A 25,584-nucleotide genomic window follows, 5' to 3' on the forward strand; every position below is an offset into this window, starting at 1 on the left:
CTTTTTGAATCCTTTCTTTATCTTTCATCTTGTTTTGGAAAGTCTTAAAGAAACTCCACAAGGTTGTTGTTTGATTTTCTTTATTTCCCAATCTTTGCAAACTTGTTTGATCTAGGTGGCCATTGGTAAATCAAATGCCCATTACACTCTTCCTGTACTAGGAATTTGGCTCATGAAGTACAATGCCAGATAAACAATTAAAGATCCAAACTTAAATACATTCTTCTTATAAGATTTTATCTTCTTTAAATTACTCAGAAGCTCCTCAAGAAGAACTGAACAAATATCATACTAAGTGTCTTCCTTCACCATTTGGTATGCTATATAAATAGCTATTCTGGAGACTAAGTTATGTCTGCTAGACTGGTAGACCTTGTAACCAATGATAATAGACACAAATATCACATCATACTCTCAGATATCATCAATTTTCATAGATATATTATCAAATTGCACACTAGTTGCCTTCGTGACAGTTGTGTTAGACACCTTCCTCAAATTAGGTTTATCACCAGTTTGATGTAGACATGTGATTGCATGAATGACTTCCTTGGTGATTTTGTAAGGCTTGTCTAACCAGATAAATTCATCATGCACATGGCTCAGGATATATCTCACCCATTCATCTTCATCGAATACTGGGAAATGGACAAACTGTGTGAAACCCTTCCTCTATAATTGTGCATATTCCAATTTAAGATTTCCATTCCTATCCCGGAGGTGTTGATTGTAAAGTGCTAGGATTGCCTCATTATTATTTTTTTGATTGGTAATTGGCCGAAGCCTGAATAGCTTTTGACTAGAGCTATGAACCAGTGGGGACACAGTAGGGGGCCCCATCCCCATTACATATCTTTGAATTATTATTATTATGTTTGATTAGATTGACCCCAAGACCTTCTCATCCTATAGAAGGCCAAGAGTCACAGCTTAGAGTTCCATTAGATTGACCCCAAGATCTTCCCCATCCTGTGGAAGACCAAGAGTCACAGCTTAGAATTTCACTTCAGATGTCCCTATTGGGAGTTGAGCTTGGGTCTCCACAGTGAGAACCCAGTGTTTTAGCCAGTTAAGCTCAACCCCTTGGACAACTGATTAGAGACATTTCAAATTCCTTTTTCATTATATCAGGAAAATCCATGCACATGTCATCATTTCCACCAAAAATTATTTTATCTACAAACACTTTTTCTATCAGTATCTTGTCTCCATCAGTTTTCAAATAAATGTTACTGTCCTTACTAGTACGTTGTAATCCAATTTTGATGAAATGTGCATGTAATATCTCATACCATGCTCTTGGTGCCTGCTTTAGACCATATAGTGCTTTATGCAATTTACACACCATTTCCTTATCATCAATCAGGGAAAATCCACTCGGCTATCCATTTTATACATCTTCTTCTACTATCCCATTTAGAAAGGCTGATTTGACATCCATTTGATAAACTTTAAATCCCTTATATGCAGCAAATGTCAGTAGCATCCTTACTCCTTCTAATATAGAAATAGATGCAAATGTTTCACCATAATCCTTATCTTCCTCTTGAGCATACCCTTTGCAGACTAACCTCACCTTGTTTCTTACAATCCTTCCCTCTTCATCCAATTTATTCCTAAAGACCCATTTTGTTCCAATTACATTCTTATCCTCTAGTCTAGGAGCAAGTGACCATGTCTGATTTTTCTCAATTTGATCTAATTCTTAGTTCATTGCATTAACCCAATCAACATCTTTTAGTTCTTCCTTAACAAAATTGGGTTCAATTGTAGATATCAATCTTGAGTTCTCTCAGATATTTCTCCTAGTTTGCACACCTGCATACTTATCACCAATTAACTTCTATTGTGAATGGTTCATTCTGACATATCTAGGTATTGCCTGTGTCGATTCTTCATCTTCTTCCTCACTATCATCTCTTACCGGTTGAGCATCTAATTCTACATTTGTTGGTTTTCATTATTCTTTGCCTCTAGTTCAATGCTTATAAACTTCTCTTCATTATCATCTTTTTCAAGTTTTGATCTGCTTGTACCTTCAGACTTATCAGATAGATCATCAACTTTTACATTAGCACTTTCAATAGTTTTTAGTTCTCTTATTGTAACATTTGTATGCCTTACTCTTAGAAGAGTAACCAAGAAAAATTCCCTCATCAAATTTTGCATCAAATTTCTCAGTGTAGTTATCTCTCTTAATAAAACATTGACTACCAAAAAATTTAAAATAACTTACACAAGGTGTTTTTCCATACAATAGCTCATAGGGTGGCTTATTGTTACCTCTCTTTACCAATACCTAGTTTAAAGTGTTTATAACATTACTGAACACTTCTCTCCAAAACATTTTTGATACATCACCTTGTAAAAACATGGTTCTTGTAGCTTCAACTATTGTTTTGTTCATCCTTTCTGCTATGACATTCTATTGTGGTGTCTTCAGAGTAGACATTTGTCTCTTTATACCTTGTTCATCACAATACTTAACAAAATCATCAGATGTGAATTTACCTCATCGTCCTGATCTTAAACACTTCAGGTTCTCACCGATTTCCTTCCTAACTAGAGATTTAAATTATTTGAATTTTCTAAATGCTTCTAATTTCTCCTTCAAAAATGTCACCCACGTCATTTTAGAATAGTCATCGGTGAAGATCATGAAATACCTATTACTGCAATAACTCTCTATTCTCATAGGGCCATAGAGATTAGTATGTAACAAATCTAAAATATTCTCAGAATGCAATTATTTCTCTTGAAACAAATAGAGGTCATCTTATCAATTTGACAATCTTTGCATATCACACTATCCAGTTTGACAATTTGGGGTAATCCTCTTACAACACTTGAGCTACTTATCTTAACCAAATTATCAAAATTAACATGGCAACATATTTTATGCCATAACCAACTGTCTTCCATTCTAGCAACCAAACAATTATTAATATTACTATTCAAATGGAATGAGTTACCTCTAGTTTGCTTCCTGGAAGCAACCAGGTCACCATTACCTCCAAGAATTCTGCAAACTCCACTTTTAAACTCAAGCAAATAACCTTTATCATTGAGTTGACCAACACTTAAAATAGTATGCTTTAGACCATCAACCCAAAACAAATCATCAAAATTACTCTTCCCATTTAGAGAGATTGAACCTTTACCTTTCGCCATGCAAGGAGAGTTATTTCCAAATCTAACAACACATCCATCAAATTCATTAAGGGTTATGAACATACTTTTGTCTCCGATCATGTGGTGTGAGAAGCCATTATCTATAATCCACTCATCACTATTCTACATATGAGATACTATTACCTTTTCATTTGATAGTTCCTCCTTCATGGCTACAAACACAATTTCTTCATTGTCATCTTCATCTTCAGACTCCTCATCGGTCAGACCTTCATCTACTACAACATAACAAAGTTTCTTTCCTTTTCCTTTGAATCTTCTAAACTTTTATTTCTTACCAGTGTTAGGGTAGTTAGCAGCAATATGACCAATTTTACTACAAGAGAAACACTTCAAAGGTAGCTTTCCTTTATACTTACCAGTGCCGCTTGGAAATATCTTTGCTAACAGTGTCTCAAGTTCCATCACTTGATCTTTATTGTCTTCATTTCCTCGGTTACTTCCATGACCTGTCCTACACTCATGAGTTTCACATATATCTTTTCCTTTTCTAGTAGATGAATCGGTAACAAAAGTTGTAAAGGCAGATTTAATAGATTTTGTCACACTATTGTCCAAACTATTTAACTCAAAATTTATAAGATTACTAGTCAATGAATCAATAGTTACCTTATCCTTTGCAATTGATCTACGTTCTTGGATTGACAATACTCTTATAGAATAATGAGATTGAAGAGTTCTAAGCATTTTACTTAATATTGCATCATTTTCTATTTTACCTCCAGCACTCTTTATGCCACCAACAAATTTTTTGATTCTCTGACAATACTGTGCAATATTTTCTCCTTCAAGAACTCTCATGTCATCAAACTTTCCTCTCAAGCTTTCCTCTTTGGCTCTTTTAACATGCTCATCTCCTCTATAGATTGTCTCAAATTTTCCCAAACCTCACCTACAGTTTCCAATCCTTGAACATCAATATATTCTGAATCAAATAAAGTACTTACAATAGCTTCTATAGCTTGCATGTTATCTTGCTCCTCTCTGAGTTCATCCACTATCAAGGGAGTGGTGGTAGGAGCAACATATGCAATTTCAACTTGCTTCCAATATTGTGTAGCAGGACCTTTGATGTAGATCTTCATTATGTCTTTCTAGATCTTTTAATTATCATTCTTGAACTTGGGACCCTCTTTCTTCATCATCTTGACTTCCTCAGAATCTTTTCCTCGAGTGGTTAGGCTTTCTGCACATAGAGGACCGACACTCTGATACCAATTGTTAATCCTATGAGGATCCGGTTAATACTTAGAGGGGGGTGAATCAGTATTAAGACCAACTAAAACTTTAAACCCAAAATCAAACTTATATCAAATCTGTAACCATTTAACAAATATCCCAACTTCTTTAATTAGATGTAACAACCTCTTGATCAGATTTTCTTAACACATTAATCAACTCATTCACCACAACTATCAATACTTTCACCACTTAACCAATCATATCAATTTGATCATATACCAGCTTATCAACCTTATCAATCAAATAAAATACTTTCTCTAAGAACTTCATATCAGTACCAGTAACCTCTGATAAACTTCTGAGAAAACATCATAACTGGTGTCTCAGAAATAATGAATGAAATGAAACATAAACAAGAACATCACATGAAAAATATTCCACACATGAACACCATAAGTTTTTGATGTGGAAACCCAAATGGGAAAACCACGATGGGAGTTCGCACCCAAAAATATTTTTACTCTTTTGAAGTATGCCATGTTAGGAGCTTACAATATGCTTTGTTAAAAGAAGACCCTGTTAGGAGTCACCCGGTTAAGGGATTTGCCTAGCAGCCCAGTTAGGAGATTGATGATCTATTAGGATCAACCTCATGAGAGGATTTAACACTCTTTTGAGAGATTCCCTATTAGGGGACTTAACTATTTAAGGCATGTTAGGATCTACCCAGTTAATTGATTTAACCTACTGCAACTGTACAACAATGAAAAAGTGATTTGTTGCTTGCACTTCTCTGCTTGCTTGATCAGATCTAGTTATGCACAACACTTTGAAACTCTTAGGCATATCTCACACTTCACTTGGACGGTTCAACACATTCTCTAAGACCGTCGACATCATAAAAATCAACTGTACCATCCTAAATAGTCATCTCAACTAGGTTAGTCACTAAACCCTAATTACATCATGAATTTATAATTCAAATCATAAGAGATCATCTCAAATCAATATACAAATCATTATAATAAATTAAAATGCAATATCAACCATTGGTTGATCGTAACCCATCACGAAAATCCGATCTATACCAAATTCAAAACCTTAAAATACTCCACTAAGCGTTTTGTTGATTCCGAATAAATTCTTCCTTAATTCACACCAAAACAACATTCAAATATTTTCACGTGGATTGTGTTGAGTTACCAACTTCATGTAGACTCATTTTTAGTTACCGTCATAACAAAAATCATTACTGTTTTGATGATATGTTCACCGGTCCTCAAACCCTACTAAAACCTTAGCAAAACTTCATCAGAAATTTGAAACACGCCTTTCGGTAATCATCACAAGTTCTGGTTCTAGTCAAATACATCTTTCCATGATACAAGTTCACCATCCAAATGACAAATCACTAATCATCATTGATCATCAGATCCAACCAAAACATCTTTTCTTTACCAGTTAAAGTCCTATTTCACAAACTTTAGTTCTCTACTGGTAAACCATGTCCTCCAATAAACCAAGTCACTTAGATAACAAGACATAACATCAAGAACATCATTTGATATCAGTTGCCACCAATGACAACACAAATAAGTGATCATGTCATCTAATAATAGAATCTCATTCTTTTCATCACAAATAGATTTCTATCCTTTACCGGTGCAATAATCAGTCTTCAACTGCATCACCTCATCTGAATCAGTTATGCCAAATGCCAACAAGTTACTTTGAAATTCACAAACTATCTTATACATCTATTGTACATATACTGCAAAATAATATTTACATCCATAAAAAAATTTGCATATACATACTGTACAAAAAATAGTTGTTTTTCAACAACCATACTTCTAACATGCAAAGTTGATGGCTATATATATCTGCATCAGTTCTAACAAGTCAACTCAACCAAAAAGGGGTAAGACTAGACTAACCACATGCTATAGTAACCAAAATATCTTCGTGTGATGTTGGATTCCAACTTGGATCATGGATGCCTTGTAGAACACGCTTTTAACATATTTGGATAGGATCAGAATCAAAACCACCATGAGGAATCTACTCTCATTTAATTTGGATGGGACCAGATCCAAAACATCTTTTGGTAAGAGTAATACCCTAGACCTCAAAATTGCATGAAGTATACATACATTGAATAATAACCAAATAAAATAAATTGAAGCAAACTTCTAGACTAAATCAAAACATACATGCCAGAGCAAATCACATTTATGTAATCAATGACAACAATCCAACAATCATATTATTACTAAAACTTAGATTATAAAGTTGCATATGACATCCTTCGAGTTGAGGCTAAGTTTGAAACAAATGGTATTGTTTTTAGAAAGTTGTATCTCAACAACTCAAAAATGGTTGTGAAAGGAAGGACAATGGTGAAAAATGAATGGAGACATTTCACATAGAAATTGATAGAATTAGTAGATTGGTTACACCTTTGTGATTTCTATATTAGTATCACTCAGCTCAAATTTACTCTTTAGAGAGTTTTCAAAAGGATGTGAAGGAACATGGACAAAAATACACTTGGTAAATCTTTGTGGGATGATGTAGATCAGTTGGAGTATGAGAAATAATGCTTCAAATATTTAAAAATACAAGTGGCCATATTGCATGATTATTATTGCTTGATACACATCATTAATACAAAAGAATCTAAGTCTTCAAGTTGGCATAGTGTTCCTTGCCAAAAGATGCTACACCACATAGAAAAAGGATCAAAGTTTGGCATACAATTTTTCATGAGAAAACATTGTGGCATTAGGAACCTAGAGCTCCATGTTTGTAATTTCTTGAGGACACGCAATTTTGGGAAGGAGATTTTGTCATGTCCCTTTTTGTTAAAAAATGGGTTTTAGTCAAATTAACCCATTTTATTCTTTTATGGGTTAATTAGGAAAGATTAAGGGGAATAATTAATTTAATATTTATGAATGTCCAAATATTTTTAATGTCAAAAGGACATTTAGGTATTAAATTAAATATTTAGAAACAATTAGTGGGGAATTGAATTTTGTGCCATAATTAGAAGTTCAAAATATTTATAATTAACGATTTTCCCACCAAGAGCAAATTTGGAAAGCAAGAGTGGAGTGGGAAACTAACATACTTCTAATTAATGATTTTCCCACCAAGTACAAATTTGGAAAGCAAGAGCGGAGTGAAATTTGTAATATCTCAAATTAATGATTTTCTCACCAAATTGGCCAAGGGCAAGATAAATACAAAGAATATTTGAGAAAAATGGATCTTTATGTTGTTTCTACTTCTCAATTTCTTATTGTATGAACTTTATGTTCTGTGAAATTGTTTAGTCGATGGAAAACCATAAGTTTCAAGTGGATAATGGATGAAACCCCATTGTTCACATAGATAAACTTCACCCAAAGGTTGCATTGGAGCTTCAAGATTTTAGCAATTTCAATAGTTTTCTATTGTTGATGTTCAAGGATTTATTTGATGTTGTTGTAGTGATTGCAGATATCTTTTGAGGGGTTGTTTCTATTATTAATCCTGTATCAGATCATATGTATGCATTTTCTTTATAGAAATCAAACAATAACAGTTTGTGATGTTTACAATGCCATTGATGGTATTTAGTTGTAATACTTTTTAAGGGATTTTCTTATAAATTGGAGTTCAAAGATATTTAATTTGTTGTTATTGTAAATAAGGTTTTAGAACTAGTAATATGCTTTTTGATATCATAAAATATATTTCAGTGGTGTCCTATGAAGTTTCATTGAATTTGTCTCTTTATGCAAGACTAGCTCACTAGTTTTGGTGTTTTTATTGAAATTTGGTAGAATATTTGTGAATCAATTTTCGAGATCTAAAAGTAAATATTAAATTTTTAGTTGAGAATTAGAGAATATATCTAAAATTTGTCAATGCTTGTATGGCAGTGAGGACTTCCTTCTCAACATAACTATACTTAAATCCATACTCCTTGAGCCCTTCACTAAAAAAGGCAGTAGATTGTTCTATATTTTCACCATTTAGCTATGTTAGGACAACCGATATACTTGAATCTCATCCTAGGGTATAGTGGATAAAATCTTTATCATATTTAGGATTGGACAAGGTAGGGGCTTGTGCAATTTCCTTTTTGACCTATTCAAAGCTATCCTTCCCTTCCTTGGTCCATTTGAAAACTAGCTCCTTCTTTAACATAGTTGTAAGAGGTTTGACCATGGTTGCAAGACTATGGATGAACCTCCTTAAAAATTTGATCATACAAAGGAAACTTTGGAATCCCTTTTTGTGTCTAGGGAGTGGAAGAGACAATATTGCTTCCACTCATTTCAGATCTATGGTCAAGCCATTCTTTGATATGTGTCCTAAAAACTTGCCTTGACCAATTGCAAATACACACTTGTTGGGATTTAGAGATACATCATATTCTCTGCACCTTTCAAACAATTGTCTAAGATGATCAAAGTGATCAATTGCATGCTAAGAATACACTACTATATCATCAACATATATAAGCACAAATTCTACTAATACACCTTTGAAAGCCATGTCCATTGATCTTTGGAATGTAACGCTTGCATTAGTTAGTTCAAATGGCATTTTACAATAGGCATAAGTGCCCCATTTAATGGTGAATGTAGTTTTATGTTGGTCTAACTCTTGGAATAAAATCTAATTGTACCCCAAATACCCATCTAAGAACGAAAATCTCTCTAAGCCACTAACCTTTGAAAAAATTTGCTCCATGGATGGTAGAGGATAATGGTATTTTAGGGAGGCCCTTTACGATCCCTAAATTATACACATAATCCGATTTCCCCATTCTTCTTTCTTATCGGGACAAGGTTAGCTACCCATAAGGAATACTTAATAAAAAATATTATATTAGCCTCTATGAGTTTAGTTAGTTCTTTCCTCATCAAGGGCTCTATTGCGAGATTAATAGGTCTTTTCTTTTTCCTTACTATTTTTCATTCAGATCTAATTCTATGGTATGCTAGGCCAAACTAGGATCAAACCTCGTTAGATCTTCATAGGTCCAGGCCATTGCATCACTACATTCTTGACAAAGATAAACAAATATGTTTTGTTTAGAGGTAGAGCATACCTTTCCAAAGTTGAGATTTCTACCATCTATAATTTCAGTTGGCTTGTAATCTCCCTTTTTTGCAACTAGGTTCAAATTCTTCCTCTTTACTTGATCATCTTGATTGAAGATTCCGTCTAGGATGACAAATCCGTTAGGCGGATTGTTAGAATTGAGTTGCACAATTTGTCCCTCATATTGGCCATGCAACATAGACTACTTTTTAGTAGTAAATTCTGCTCATTTTGTAACAAATTGACAAGATATTGATCTAAATCAAATAATTACCAATTTGTTTTATTTTCTAGGACATAATGTCTCACACCAATCTTGATATGTTGTTCCTTTTCACTTGCAATGCATCCTAGTATGCCATAGTATGCACCGACTGCTACAAGCCTATCAACATGTTTGGTCTTGCTTCTAGGAATACTCTGAATATTAAAGGCCTCAAATCCTTTAATCAAGTCCCAAACCCTATGTTTATATGACTTGAGTAGGTTTTTATTTGTTACACTTTGAGCTTTGATATTATTAACAACTAGATCAATGTCTCCAAAGACTTGTAGATATTTGATTTTTCTTCTTTGTGTTATTTCAAGACCCTGGATTAAAGATTCATACTCAAAAACATTGTTAGCATGGCTAAAATAGAGCCTAAATGAAAAATAATATTTATCCCTATTAGGAGAAATGAGCATTACACTAGCATTTACTCCATTCTTGTTTCTTGAACTATAAAAAAATGCTCCATAATCCCTTTGGACCTTCTTGTAATTTGGTGAGATTTGGAATAGGAGTATCCTCCTCATGAATTTAATAAATTCCAAGGCTTATTTCTTCAAATTCACTTGAATTGAAATAAAAAGAATCAACCCATTCATCTTACAAAAAATCAAGAAAGTGTAGTTCATGTTTATAGGACTAGATGTATAGGGTTCAATATGATCATTAGCAATAGGCTTTGCTTTAATTACAACCTTAGTGCCATATCTAGTTCTAAATAACATTTAAGACCAATTTGAGGATAAATACCCACCTATCTTGGTTGTAAAGTCTCTACATAAATAGATGGGGAAGAAAGCATGGAGATCTACGACTAAAATATCTTGCAAAATAGTGCAACTAGGATAAGCATGCAAGGTTAACTTTAGATTTTTTACCACCCCTGCTATCTTAATAGAAGTTCCATATAATTGGACAACCCCTTTAGTCATAGGCTCATATTTGATGCCAAGAAGATTGGCTACATTCTTACACATGATTGGGCTACTAGCTCTTGAATCTATCATACAATTGTGGACCAAATTGTCTCCTATAATTAAAGAGAGATAAAAATGAGGTACCTTGCTAATTTTGCTTGAATTTTGTTCCTCCTTGGGTTGTACCAAGCTGATAGAAGTCAAGATTCCACTTCTTTTTGTTTATCCTTCTGATGTATTGATGTTTCTCAATGATTCTTGAAGCAAATCTCTCTAAGATTAAATGGAGAGAGCATCTGACATGGATACTTTGAGACTAGACTTCTTCATTTACTCCATAATGTTGAAAGGAATATTTACCGGATTTGAAGGACCCCTAATAACAATAAGGTCTTCCTTCAATGTAGGAGAAAATTTAGACTCCTATTTCTTCCTATCACTTTGGTTTGTATTTTGATTTGGATCTAGAGCAACGACACTATCTGGTGTCTTTGGAGCCATAAACGTATGGCAACTTGTGAAGTTAAAGCTTGAGTCATCATGGTAGGTGTAACATCCTCCATAGCCCTCTTCTTTGATCTAGTGTTGTGTTCCATAGGGTTATCACTTGTTTGATTAACACCATAGAAAACTGACTCTTACTAGTTAACAAAAGTTGAACCCCCTTATACAGGATTTTAATTACCAACACTTATATAATTTTAATTTATTGTTTCCCTAAGGTTGTTTGTTCGTTTTAAAAAACTAGAGCTTGATAAATATCTCCATTTTGACATTCAATCTGTTTATGAGGTTGATGTTGGAATCAATGAACACTGAGAGGGGGGGTGAATTAGTGTTTTATAATTAACAAACTTATCAAGTTGATTATTAAACCACTATATGAATGAGAAAGTAATCAAAGTGTAGAAACATAAAATGAACAACCACACAACCATAACACAAAGATATTTACGTCGAAACCTAGAAAGGGAAAAACCATGGTGGGATTGAGTACCCACAATATTATTATACTATGGCCAGTAGTAAAAAGTATTACAAAAGTGGAATTCACTTGCATTTAGGCTCACTGCTCAATTACAAAATAGGGCTGCAACCTCGGAGGACTCACTATCCTACAAATGAGATATATAAGCAAATACAATGTCTAAACTGGAATATAGAATCTACAAATATCAAGAATCAGTTTTGGTTAAGCTCAAAATGATCTGCTACCACTAATCTGGAAAACAGATATGTTCTGCTTTGTTGCTAAATGCCAAATCATCAAAACTTAAGATGCGCATGTGAAACTGTGCTTACTTGCACCCAAAATGATCATCCAAGTCGATCTTATATATCCGCACCACCAAAATAGATCTCCATCAATTCAGCTTCTCAAAACTGCAAAATATGAAACGTATAGTCTCATGTTGGCTCAAACCATCACAAATCCATATACTAAACCTAAAACATATGATCAAAAGCTTCATACACCATGGAAAAAACTCTTCAAACTCACCAACATCCACCGAAATCATCCTAAATAATCTGGACCACATGCTACACCATCAAACATAATAATAACTTTGTTCTTCCTTCATTACTGGATACCGAACCAAGAAACTTGCACTAGAATCAACACCAGAGGCTAGAATTGCATGATAAGTGGCCTCACACATCCAATCAGCTATTCCAGTCAAGAACTTAGTTGATAGAAATGAATAATGCTTACTGTATTGATACATTGTGTTCCATTGACCAAACTTATGCTTCATGAATAACCAAACTTACTTAAGACTTTCGGTAATCCCAATCTCCATATACTTGGTAATATTACTAGCCTCAATTGCCATCAATGACAACCACTAAGTAATCTCATGAATCAAACATCATCAATCTTCAGTGGAATACTGTCTCTTGCCAACAATTGATTGCATAGAAAACACTAATCATGCTCTTGAGCAAGGTTATTTTGCACTAGGACAAGTGCTTTCGAGTGATTTACAGCTTGATAGCCCACACTATTAAAAGGTTTTGGTCTATTCTATTGGTTTTTCCCTTAAAAAGGGTGCCTATTTTGTTCGTATTTCTAATTTTGTGTTTGATATGATCTATTACCTTGAGCTTGCTACCCTTTGATTGTCACCACTACATTGCTAAGATTGTGGGTCTAAATATTAAATTTTTGCATCATGCTCTTGCATTCACCTAGCTCATTAGAAGATGTAGAGGGTATACAAGGTTTCCTTGTATTTTGAAAAACTACTGGGATGGGAGATGGAATCTCTAGAAATAGAGACATTGGAGGCCTAGGGGCTATTTTTCCAGCCTGTATTAAACACTTTTCTACCCTTATGGCTTATATTATATGCATTTGGTAATGAATCTCCAGTCATTAATTGAATCATGGTAGCAATATCATTGTTAAGAGCTCTTAGGTAGTACAAGAAGGCATGGTTTGAAGTTGGCCTAACTAAAATAGTAATTCTATCCCATGTCTTTTGAAATATGAAATTGAAGTCATCCATGAGCTCATGTGGTGCTCTTTTGATAGTAGACAATTGTTCTACAAGTGATAGGTGGTCGCTCTCATCTTTAAAATGTTTACACAATTTCTTACCTAACTTGTCCCAATTGTCAATGGAGTTATGTAGTAATCATCTATACCATTTCTAGGCCTTTCCTTTTAATGATGAGGCTAATAGCCTAACAATAATGTCATCTTCAGTGATGTCATGGATAGTGTAGATATTTGCAATCTACACTATATTGTGGTAGTGGAAGCCTCACCAATTAAATTATGTATACTTCTTAATGCAACTACCGATATGTCAAGTTTTGGGGCTAAAATAAAAGGACTTCTTGCATTAAAGGTAGAAAATATTTAGTTTCTAGGGAGAACTGTAGAAAATAATGGTCTATTCAACTAAGTGGTTGGAACCCTAGGCTGTAATGGTCTATTAGGTGGAGGAGTAGAGTGAGATCTAGGAGAGGGGTTAAATTTAGTTTAAATACCCCTAATTGGTGATAACAAAGGTCTACTTCTTCTTGTAGAATTAGAAAATGAGAGTTTTTAATACTAGAAAATATCACTAGAAAATGATCTTGTTTGAATGCTAGGCATGAAAACAACAACAATTTTGGAATCAAATATGAGCAAATTTTCTAAGTGCTTGAATATGAACCTTTTCTAGGTCACAATGCTAAGAGCAGCTCTGAGTCCCTACCATAAAAGTTGAAATTATTTCTCTAGCACCATCTAACCAACAAGTTGATGAGGAAACCTGATCTAGGTATCCCACCGGACGTGCCAAAAACTTTTTTCAAAAAGGTTTTCACCCTTTCCAAGTACACATACTCAACAACCTTATGAAACATGAAAATAATCTTTAAGTGTGGGACCTTGACATGTGAGGTTGAATCTCCAGAGAAGGTCGGCTTCCTTTCCAATTAAGTGTATTGTTGAACCAACCCAATAATTGAAATCCTACTCTAACCATTCAGAAGAAAAAGGGAAAGAAATCATGATGAAAATGTAAAAGAGGTGACGCAACAAGATTAGAATTGTGATTCATTTCCCAGCCTTAGGAAATGCACAATACACCAATGAAACCACCACCACTACACAAATTTCTATCTTAACCTTTTTCCTATGAAATATATGAAGATATGGTTCTCAACAAGATATTGAAAGGAATAGATAAACATTCACAAATGGTATAAATTAAGGAAGTTTACAAAATCATATGACATGGAAGAAAGGAAACAATTCATTCAACAAGGTAATAACATTACACGACAAGTATGAATGAGAAGAGATGTAGAACAAGTGATTTCATAAATAAAAGGAAAGATAATTTACAAATACAAAACAATTCTATATGAGAAATCCAAAAAGATCGAGGGAGAGAACCCCAAACTATTTTTACAAGATTTTTCTTTATAGTGCAAGCATAAATGTGGTGTACTTCAAGATCAAAACCCCTAACCAATCAGGGTTAGGTTATAGAGAGAATAATTAAATTAGATTGGAAATATGCCTTCTTGCATGTTGGTCACATCTTTTGAAGTTGAGAAGGGCAAAAGAAGGTATTTTTGCAGTTGATGAGGGCATGGGATCCCTAAAATCTAGGTGGATTTATGACAAGGATGATATCTGAATGTTCTTTGACAAGACAAAAATCCCTTTGTGAGTAATAAATGGACATGGAAAGACTTTGAAAGCATCTCCAAATCTTGGATGGAGTAATGGAAATAATCTTGCATCATCTAGAGGTGGTTAAGGCAAAATCAGATCAAATTTAGGCTACCAACAAGGTCAGAAATAAATTTTTACCTACTAGTAGACAACTACTCTAGATAGTTGTTTGAATTTAAATTTCCTACCTCAAGTTTGAATGTTATCCATTGGATCCATCTTTGTACAGAAATGAGTGATTGAGATGCACCATAGGGATCTTCACAATGACCGATTAAAAAACCATCGTTGATTTGATCTTTCTTGTTAAACAGATGATCGAGATCGAATTAGGGGGCCCTAATATAATATATCACCATCAATAGATCAAAGTGTCATGAAAAGAGTCCCTCTGATGGATGATCAAAACATTTTTCATCTAGGCTAGCACCTGAGAGGTCATTGGGCCCAATGATATGGCTCCACATGATGGTCCCTATAAGCATTGTTGTCATCATGCCCATCATCCTTAAGTTGGATCATCAAATGGACCTGACGACATCACAAAGACCATTTCATGGTCTCTTAGATGCCCTAATAAAATATAGCACATGACTTGTAGGCTTCATCGGGAAAACTTAAGCACATCAAAGAGACAATTTCTTGGTCTATTTGATACTCCAATAGAACATATGATGGTGGACCTAGTTGATAAATGACTCACTTGCAAAGCTCATTGAAGAGAGTCTGGTACTTAGAAGAGACAACTTCTTAGTCTCTTTGATCCCTAATAGGATAGGACATATGGCTTGTAGAATTTGTCAAGGAGACTCTGCTATACTGCAAAGATGTATTTTGGGTCCCTTTGATCCAATAATAAAGGTGACAATGTGAAAAACTATGGGGTGTAAAGTCTAAGAAGTCAATAGCAGGTAACGAGGGGCTAGTTACAGAATGATAGAGTAGACTTTAGATAGTCAACTTAAGTGATGTGACCAACTAACAAGGTCAACACAAAAATAGAACAATATTGAAAGTGGCTAAGGCATGGGACTTAGGGAATTAGGGTTTTAGCTCATTTTGGGTCTTGCAAAAGGGTTTAAGCCATTTTCAATAGCATCCCCTTTATATATACCACTAAACTTCTCTCAAACATCGTTATTAGTATAGTAATGCATTACATTTATAAACTTGGCATCAACTAATTCACTCAAAATATCATTTTTTTATTTGGTATTATTTTCATATGTCTTGATCTCAGCCATGTTAGTTGGAGAAGTAGAATTATTATAACTATTCTCAACAAATTTTCAAACACCAAACCTTAAAGAGGCCAGATATGATTCCATCCTTACCTACTAGAAAATATAGTTTATTCTATCGAATTGAGGTGCCTTATGAGATCCTTCTTGTGTCATCTCAGATCTTCTTGAAACTATTAGTCTTCTTCCAATGAACTTATATCTTATACTAATTGTTAAACACACTAAAATACTAAGAGGTTCCTGATTTAATTAGTATTGAATCAAATCTCAAACCCTTTAGCACTGCAAAATACCAAATACTTCTTAAGGAAGATCAACAATAATGAAAAAACAGAAACCATTGCACATAAATGTCCACTAGATTTATTTAGAAAAACCAAAAAGGAAAAACCACAATGAGAAATCATCTTGGATATATTGTCCAAATACAACCTCACAATGATATCAAAAGAATTAAAACTTTGTTGTAGGGCTACAACCCAAGGAAGATACAACTCCCTAGATAATAGTTCTATGACTTCAACCAAAGAAATTTCACTACTCCTTGATGATTACAACACTTAAAAAATGTGTATTCAAGATTAGATTAGAAAGAATAATTGATTAACTTCCAACGCAATACTTCTACACCATTAGTTTCCTTTGGCTCACTACCTCTAGCACACTCTAGGGATTATCCAAATAATATTGCCTTCATCTCATTACCTTTGTTATAGATTAATCTCTTCTTCACAATGCACTATACTTTGCACAACAATCACACACTTACAAATGATTTCATCTTCGATTTATAGCCTCTATAAGAATCAACAAATTCTCCAAGTTAGTCAAGATGGAGCATATGTGTTGGCAATATTGCATTACAACAGACAATGAAAGATTGTTGGCATTTCTTAAAGATATTGAGAAGGTTGTTGATGATTATGGACATAACTGATTAAAGATGTTTTACTATCTTGATATTATTATTTTTTCATTGATGTCAAGAAATTGATTTTCTAATTCAGTATGATGTTGCCATATCTTGAGAAGTATGATATGAAGAAGTTGGTAAAAGACATAGGAAAGAATATGATGAATAAGGGGATGAATAAGGTATTCAATGGGAAACTACTACCAAGTTAGACAATGATGAGATCATGATGTTTTAGATTGTTTTAACATCATACATATGTTGTAAAATGTAAAGGTTAATACTATACTATGTTATCAACCAAGGAACCTAGTTGGTAAACCCTAAGGAACCTAGTCGGTAAACCCTAAGGTTATCACTATTGGTTAATGAAGGCGGAATGTCTACCGAGTGAAGTTTAGTATTCACCGAGTTGTTACCGAGTTGTAACCGAGCTATAACAGAATGCATTAAATATTTGCATGTAGTATTTAATGAAAGAAGATGATGAGCTGGAGCGGATCAATGATTGGTAAGTCATGGAAGAAGTTTGTTAATGAATCTAAGGCAATAGAAAGTCGGCATGAAGATCTATAGCTCAGATTGAACTGCAAGACCTTGGCACAAGTTCCAAGACTATTATGCAAGTTCCAACGTGGGGTAAAATGTTTTCAAACTGAAAGATGCATTGAACCTAGACAAGATTGAAGATCTGATGGCTATGATTGATCATGGGAAATGTGATCAAGGAGATTAAGCGGTTACCTAATTGTTTATAAATAGGAAACTGTTGATAAACAATGTATGCGGGCAAGTGTATGCACAGGGATGCTACATAGTGATTACCAAGCACAGAAGCTTGAAGGCCTGTTAGAATAACAGAGTATAGAAGCCCAACAAATAGACAAGATTAGTTCTATGTCTAGATTGTATTGAACAAATAGGATTCTGCTCTAGCATTTTAGATGTGAAGTTGCAAATAGATTTTTATTACTGTTATTTTGTGAAAGTGACAGAAAATCTCTTAACCGAGTGGACTTAACAGTCTTATATGTAAATCCTCTAGCAAGGTGACATTCTGATTGAGTGCTTGAAATCCTTTGACAAGGTCACTTCTAACAAAGTGAAGATCCTAACAGATCTGAGGGAAATCCCTTAACCGGGTCACATCTAGCAATGTGTTTGTAATCTTTAACAGGATTTGCTTGTAACTGAGCATATTCTAGAGGAGTATATTTCTTAGTGGGTCCGAAATCCCACAGTGGTTTTTCCCTATTTGGGTTTCCACGTTAAATCTGTTGGCATATGGACACTCCAATGAGACATTGTGTGTGATTGAAGGTTTTGTCATTGATGGCAACCTTGCAATCCTATGGCACCGGCAAGACATCATACCAGCAAAGTATTATTCAAGCAAGACAGTGCACCGACATCAACAAGATTACTCTACACCAACACCGGCACAAAAGAAAAGATGTATACCGGCACAGAGGCTGATAGGATTTTTGATATGTAATATTTTGATTATTATTGTAAGCTGACTTGGCAAATTGTAAAATGACTCTTGTCTATAAAAGAGATCATTGTAGACGTTTGTGTGTGTAATGAAGCAAACAAAAAGAAAATTATTAGGTAGACCTAATGTGCGAATTATAGGTCAAGGGTATATGTAAAGAACAGAGTTAGAACCAGTATTGAATCTGGCATTGGAGATGCTATTGTAAAGCAGTACAGATCATTGGATTAGTACAATCCTCATTGTAAGTTAGTGTGACTTCTCATTGAGCAGTGAGCTCTAAGCAATTAGCCTTCCTACATGTGTAGGCCCCTATTGTAAGTAATATTCTCTTATTGGCCAGTAAGTGAATATTGTGGGTCACAAATCCCACTGAGGTTTTTCCCACATCGGGTTTCCACATTAAAACATCTTGTGTTATGGTGTTCTTTTCATGTGGATGTTTTTGATTCTGTTTATTACATTAATTCTTGCATACTGGTATACTGCTACTTTATGTTCTGCATGTTTTAACTTAAGAAAATTTGAATACCGGTCAGATATTGATTCACCCCCCCTTTTAGTATCTGTGGGAACCCTAACAATTGGTATCAGAGCCTGGTCCTCTATTTTCAGAAGCCTAATAGCTTGAGGAAGATCTTGACACTGGTAAAGATGGAAAATATGATGAAGCAACTTGAAGGAGCTCTTACTGACTATGATGCAGAGAAGTTGAAAAATATCAAATTAGAAGATGATTTAAGAGAAGCTCAGGATATCATTCAGGCACTTCAAGAAAATCTTACTGTTACAATAAAAATAAGAGAAGAGAACTTTGTGAAAAATTGCAAAATGAGAATGATGAAAAGGAATCACTTAATGATATGATAAGCAAGTTGAAACAAGAGATCATGACAACAAAAAATGAAATGCAGGATATGACTATGAGATTTTGCAAAGAGATTGAGGATAGAAAGAAGAATGAAGAAGAATTGACCAGAAGACTAAGTGATGCAGCAAATAAGAACACAAGACTTAGCTATGAAAATGACATGTTGAAGACAGATTTGATGCATACTCAGAATGACTCAAATGAACTAATGAGACAAAAAGAAATCTTGGAAAGGGAATTGGAAACTGCAAATCAACATAAAGAAAATTTCAAGAAAAGCTCAAAAGAACTTGGTACCTTATTGAAGAATCAAAAACCCAAAGGTGACACTTCTGGAATTGGATTTGAAGTTGGAGAAAGCTCCAGTACTACAAATACTCAGGATCACAGCAAATCGGTAAGACCACATAATACTTATAAATTCAATGGAAAATGCTTTAACTGTAATAAATATGGTCATAGGGAAAATGAATGTAGATCTAGGAATTATCAGAATATCAATCCACCCACCGGTCAATGCTCCAAATGCAACAAAGTTGGTCATAACTCTGAAAACTACATAATGAATGTGAGATGTTATGTTTGTGGAATATTTGGACATCTATCTAATCAATGCAGAACACAAACCGGCATAGGTTATGGGAAATCTATTCAGAAAAATAATGTAACTTGTTATGCATGTAACAAGATTGGGCATATTGCTAAATTTTGTAGAAGTAAAAGCACATTGGTAGACAACAAAAGTGCTAGCTTGAAAGGTAAAGAAAAAGTTGAAGAGGTTAAGCAAGAATTCTCAAAGCAATGGATTAGAAAAGTTGATCTAAATATTGGGAATACTCCTCCACCGGTAGAACCAACAAATGCTCCACTAGCAGGACAGAGTGATGCCTCACCAGCAGGACAGAGCAGTGCTCCACCGGCAGGAAGCTCTTCATCTAATTGAAGAAAATTGTCTTGAGGGTTTGGCAATCTAATGACACATTTGCTATTATTCCCTCGGTTAGAGAAAAGAAGTTGAAAATCACTTATTACCAGCAAATAAAGTTAAGTGAATACTTAACCAGCATGCAATTAATGTGGTAGATAGTGGAAAAGACTTTATAAAATAAGGTTTTGGCTCCATTTCATTTCACCGTGATTTCAAACTTTCAGAGAGCACGAAGATTTCTGAGCTAAGGCATTTCGATTAAGAAGCAAGCACACTCCAAGCAATCATCCATCCAAGACAGAAAAAGGTATTTTATCATGGCATCCACCTCTGCAATTGAATACATAGCGAACCCTACTATTGTGGAAGTAATTAAAAGACCTAGGCCCGTATTTCAGTTGGTCCCTGAAATAGCAAAGAAGGATGATACCTTAGGTGCATTTTCTCAAATTCCTAAAGGTGTTGTATATGTTGAAGACCCTAGAATGTATATTCACTACAATATTGAAGAGTTAGGAGATGAGGAAATCAAAACCATGTATAAAACCGAGATATGTGATGATACCGACAATGTCAAAGTTGAACACAAAATCATTGAAACCTTAGGATTCACAGAAATCCTTAGCATTCCTGAATTTCCTAAGGATGTGATTAGGATAGTGTTACTGCGTCATTTATTTTTCATGGTGAGAGTGGGTCATCTTTTCCTTTTTATGTAGGAGTCCTAGTTCATACCATATTACCTTGGTTCAAGTCCTTAAATGCGGCCTCAAATCCTTTCTCTAGTTATTTAAGTCAAGTTCAGATAATTCATTGAACTCTTTGAACACGTCGAACCATTTTGAACCGGGTTCAAGATGTTCATTTTGGTTCAATAGGTTCCAAGGTGTTCAGAAAAGGTTCTTCGTACTAACATTTTTTCTAAGTTTTTGCAGCAGCTCTTTAATAAAGTTTTTCCTGTTCGGTGATATAACATTTGTGTTGAACATGTTGAACTGAGTTCAAAGGGTTCAAATATGTTCAACGTGTTCAACACGGCAAAGTGGTCAATAGTTTGATGCGACGTACATCTTGAACTACTTGAACACTCAAGAAGTTGGTTCAAGATGTTCATACGGGTTCAATGCTGGTGGGTCCCGTGGTTTCTAATGCTTCAAGAAGTGCATTTATTGCTAAATACGAAAAGGCAGAACCATATTGTAAAATGATGTCATTCTTTGGCTTTTTCGAAGTAAGTGAACGTTTCAGGAACTGGCAGTTTCTTAAAGTATGCCGCCATGCATTCAATGCATGCGTGCGGGGGTCTAATCTACCAATTTGCCGCGTTCGAAATGAAATTGTGAAATCATTGCATTTAATGTGTCTATATTATTACCTTTCTCAATAAGGTATGAAAATCATTTGTGTTCTGCGTTTGCTACTTGCTGCTTGATTTTGTTTATATTTTCCCTGGATAGGAGTCTTTCTTGCTGCTAGCCGTTGTCCGATTATACAGCTGTGAAGGTGAGTCTTTCCTTATTTTCTCCAGTGTTTTCCATTGCATTTTCTCTCATATAGAAGGTTTCACTACAATCAAGTTTAGGTTTCTTGTTTTGAAATCATGAAGTCCACCCTGCACTTGTTTGGAAACATCTTTAGCATGGCGTCCATAGAAGCCATAGTTAGTGATACTGACCTGAAGGGTGAAACCTCGACGATTTGAAAGAAAGGGTGTTCAAGGGTGTTGATAAGTCTTTTTGTATAGAGATTTTGAGTAGTGGACTTTTAGAAGCCGCAGCCTTTCCTCCAGCAATTCCTTGTCCAGAGCTGGTTCAGGAGTGTATTGCCAGATATGACCTTGTATCTGAAACTATTAAAAGGGATAATGGTGAAACCCTTCTTGCCATTAACCACAAAGTGATTGCTTCAGTGTTCAAGATATTAGATTATCATTTTTCTAATTTCTCCCCTGCTCATTCTATTAGTGAGTTCAATGCAGATAGAGCCGGACATAGGAATAATGTGGTGAAGTTCTGGTTGAAGGTCCCTCAGAGAGGTGGTTCTAGACTACCTAAAAATCCTAACAGGAACCACATGTTGCCACATATCCACGATGTAATGCTTCTATTGCATCAAGCCAGAGGTTCTACCGAAGCTTATAACTTTGATGATTAGATATATTGCTATGTACAATTAGTTTTGGAAGGAAAACAATATTTGGATTCGGCGGAGTTAATTGCTGATTCAATGAGAGAGCAGTTGAGTCTATCCAAGAAATTTCAACAAAACTTCTTCATGTCCTCATATCTTTTGTATTGTCTGGCCTGTGTTAAGGAGTTAACGGGTATACCCAAGCAGCCCACTGAGGAAGATGTTCCGGTGTATGAGTTTTATCCAATGCTACAAAAAGACAATGCCCTACAAGATTTCAAAAGGGTACATAATGCATTCCTAGGCGATATGTGTCATGAACTGAAAGGTACAAAAGCCAAGCAGATTTTAGATGATGCACAGTCCTTGATTAAGAAGTTCGGAAGCTTTTACATCCAGTTCCCATGCTTTTGCTATATACGAGTAGGAGGCTTTGAAGAGGAACCCTTCAAGCTTCCACATTTCTATTTTGATTGTTTTGTCCTAGCAGAAGTATGTAGACAACTGACTTCCATGGTCAAGAAGGCATAGCGTAAGGACAAGTGGGAAGGTCGTTCTCCAATACAATTGGGAGTGTTATCCTGTAATTCAATGTCTGATGCACTAAGTATAGGAGCAAACCTTAGAAATTTTAATTTCTCTCTATATGCTGAAAGAAAAGGGTTTGACAACAAAGGATTTTCTCGGAGCCTTGGCTTAATGCCTTATCTTCCCACGCCACAGTTAGAAGATTTTTGGGAAGATTGTTCAGATGAACTTGAAGTTTTCAAAAGAGAAAATATGAGATTGGTGCTGGAACAGGTTATTTCTCTACAAATAAAGATAGATATTAAAGGGCTTGAAGAAGATTATCTTGAACTGTTTGAACCAGGGTATTTAGCCCACACAGAGACTGAAATGCCCCTAATTAATTGGGATGAGGAGGAAAATGATGACATTCAATTGAGAACCGAATGAGTTATGGACAGAACCGTGGCATGGGTGGTCAAGAAGAGAGAAATGAAGCTAGATGCCAAGTCCCTTTCTATGAGAAGTATGTCTTCACCAAAATGTCCTTCTAATAGTGGTCTTGTTCATGCAGGTAAGGAAATCAAGTTGGCTCAGCCTAGACGCAGACCTAGCCCAACTCTGGATTTCAGTACCCCTTGGCATACTCGATCACATAGTGTCACCCAGAGGAGGATGGACTAGGTCAAGGATACGGGAGTAAAAGATGTCGTGCTTGAAGCTCAGATCTTTGAAATTGAAGATTTGGATGGTGAAGTTGCTTGTGCTCTAGACTCCCAAATGGTGACTGTGGCTATGACGCCACCCCCAAAGATGATAGAAGGAACTTCTCATTCTGTTGCGACTCCTAAATGGTTAACAACCTCAGTGAACAAGAAAAGGAGCTTTCTTCCTATGACCATTCCAATTCAGGAGATGGTTGCCAAGTACTTTGAGAAGAATCCAAAGCCAAAGAGATTCAAGACCACCGCGCACCTGAACAATGACGAGGAAACTGGTAAATGGATGGCGGAAATTGCCTCTTACAAACCGAAAGATGAGAACAAAGAGGCCGGTTCTGATGATTTTGAAATCACAAAAGTAGAGTTGGGAAAGATGAGCAGGGATACAGATAATCATTTTTTCCAAGTGTCAACGAAGAAAATGCTCACTCGGTCAGAGAAGGATGGACGGGAGAAAAGAGAACTTAAAAGACATATAAGTGTTTTGGCTCAGTTCATTGATAGCATCAGTTGCCTTGGAGCAATTCCAATATCCCATGCCACTGAGAACTTTGACCCAACTTCTCCGGAAAACAAGAAGTTGATGAATCAAGTTCAACGGGCTAAGAGCATCGCTGAAGCGGTTGAAAAATGGATTGAACAAGTAATCAAAGATGGTGAAAAATACATTACTGACTCCTAAAAGTTGTGTGATGAGGTACAGAGCCTGATTTCCTAAATCCAAAATCAGCTTGTACCATGGGAGAAAGAAGAGCACAAATGGCAAAATGTCCTGCCTCTGTTTACCAAAATCGAAGAGTATGGAACTACCAAATTTCTGACAGAACATTCAATTAAGCTAGTATCTGATGAATGCCAACTTTTCATGCTAAAGAAAAATATCATGTGGTGGGTGCTCACCTTCTAGTCGGTAATTACAGATGCAAAAACCTTCGTCTATGAACTCCAGGATTTGTAGAGCAGTATAGTCAAAGATAATAAAGTGGTTAATCCTGATCATGACTGGGAACTAGGAATCTATGGGTCAAGTACACAGGAAGCAGTCAAGTCTTTCCGATTGAACATGGAGAAGATCAGAGTTAGGAGTAGTTTCACGCCGGAGGATATAACCAAAGTGGCTAGGATCGAATCTATGGTTTTCATTGGGAATGATCAACTGCCGAAGCACTCAGAGAAGATGGTGCAACACAAGTGGAATAAAGAGGTGGAAAAGGTGAAACTTAATGCAATGAAAGTCCCAAGCCAATCAATGATCCAGGAACTCATGGCTGCTCATGACGCTCGCGAAGATGAAGAAGAGGATGATGATGAAATATGACATAATGCATCCACTTTGGGCTAGTTTTCTTTATTTTTTAAAACATTTTTCATAGTTATGCAAAAACTTCGGGACAACTGTCCCAAAATACTTTATGTTGGTTTCGTAACTATTTTATCGGGGAGTGGTCGAGTTTTTAAGGAGACCCCCCCCCCCCCCCCCCCCCCGTTTAGACTATAAATTAAGTAGAACTGATGGTAGAGGGGTTAGATTTTTAGTAACTGATTTTGGAAAACTTGGACGTGTGTTTGTTTTGATATTTTCTATTTTTAATAAAAGGAGGAATCAGATGGTTGAGATCTGTGGTGGAAAAAGATTGGCAGATGTATCATTATGTCTTTGATTACATAAAGATATATATATGAAATATGATCATATTGTTTTTGGGGAGAAGAAAGATCTGTGTATTTTGAATCCGAATAGATAACATGTCTTTGCATATGTTCATCCAATCAAGTAACAGTATTTGATTATTTCATTGCAGTTTTTCATTATTCCTCTGATGTTCTTTCCTTTGAATGTGTTGTTTACTCTGGAAAAGATTCATATTTATGGGTAGATTCATTTTCTTTGAATCTATTTGTCTTTATTTGGAAGAAGTATATTGAACTTTG

Source organism: Cryptomeria japonica, chromosome 5 (genome assembly GCF_030272615.1).
Source record: "Cryptomeria japonica chromosome 5, Sugi_1.0, whole genome shotgun sequence".
In the NCBI taxonomy this organism is placed as follows: Eukaryota; Viridiplantae; Streptophyta; class Pinopsida; order Cupressales; family Cupressaceae; genus Cryptomeria; species Cryptomeria japonica.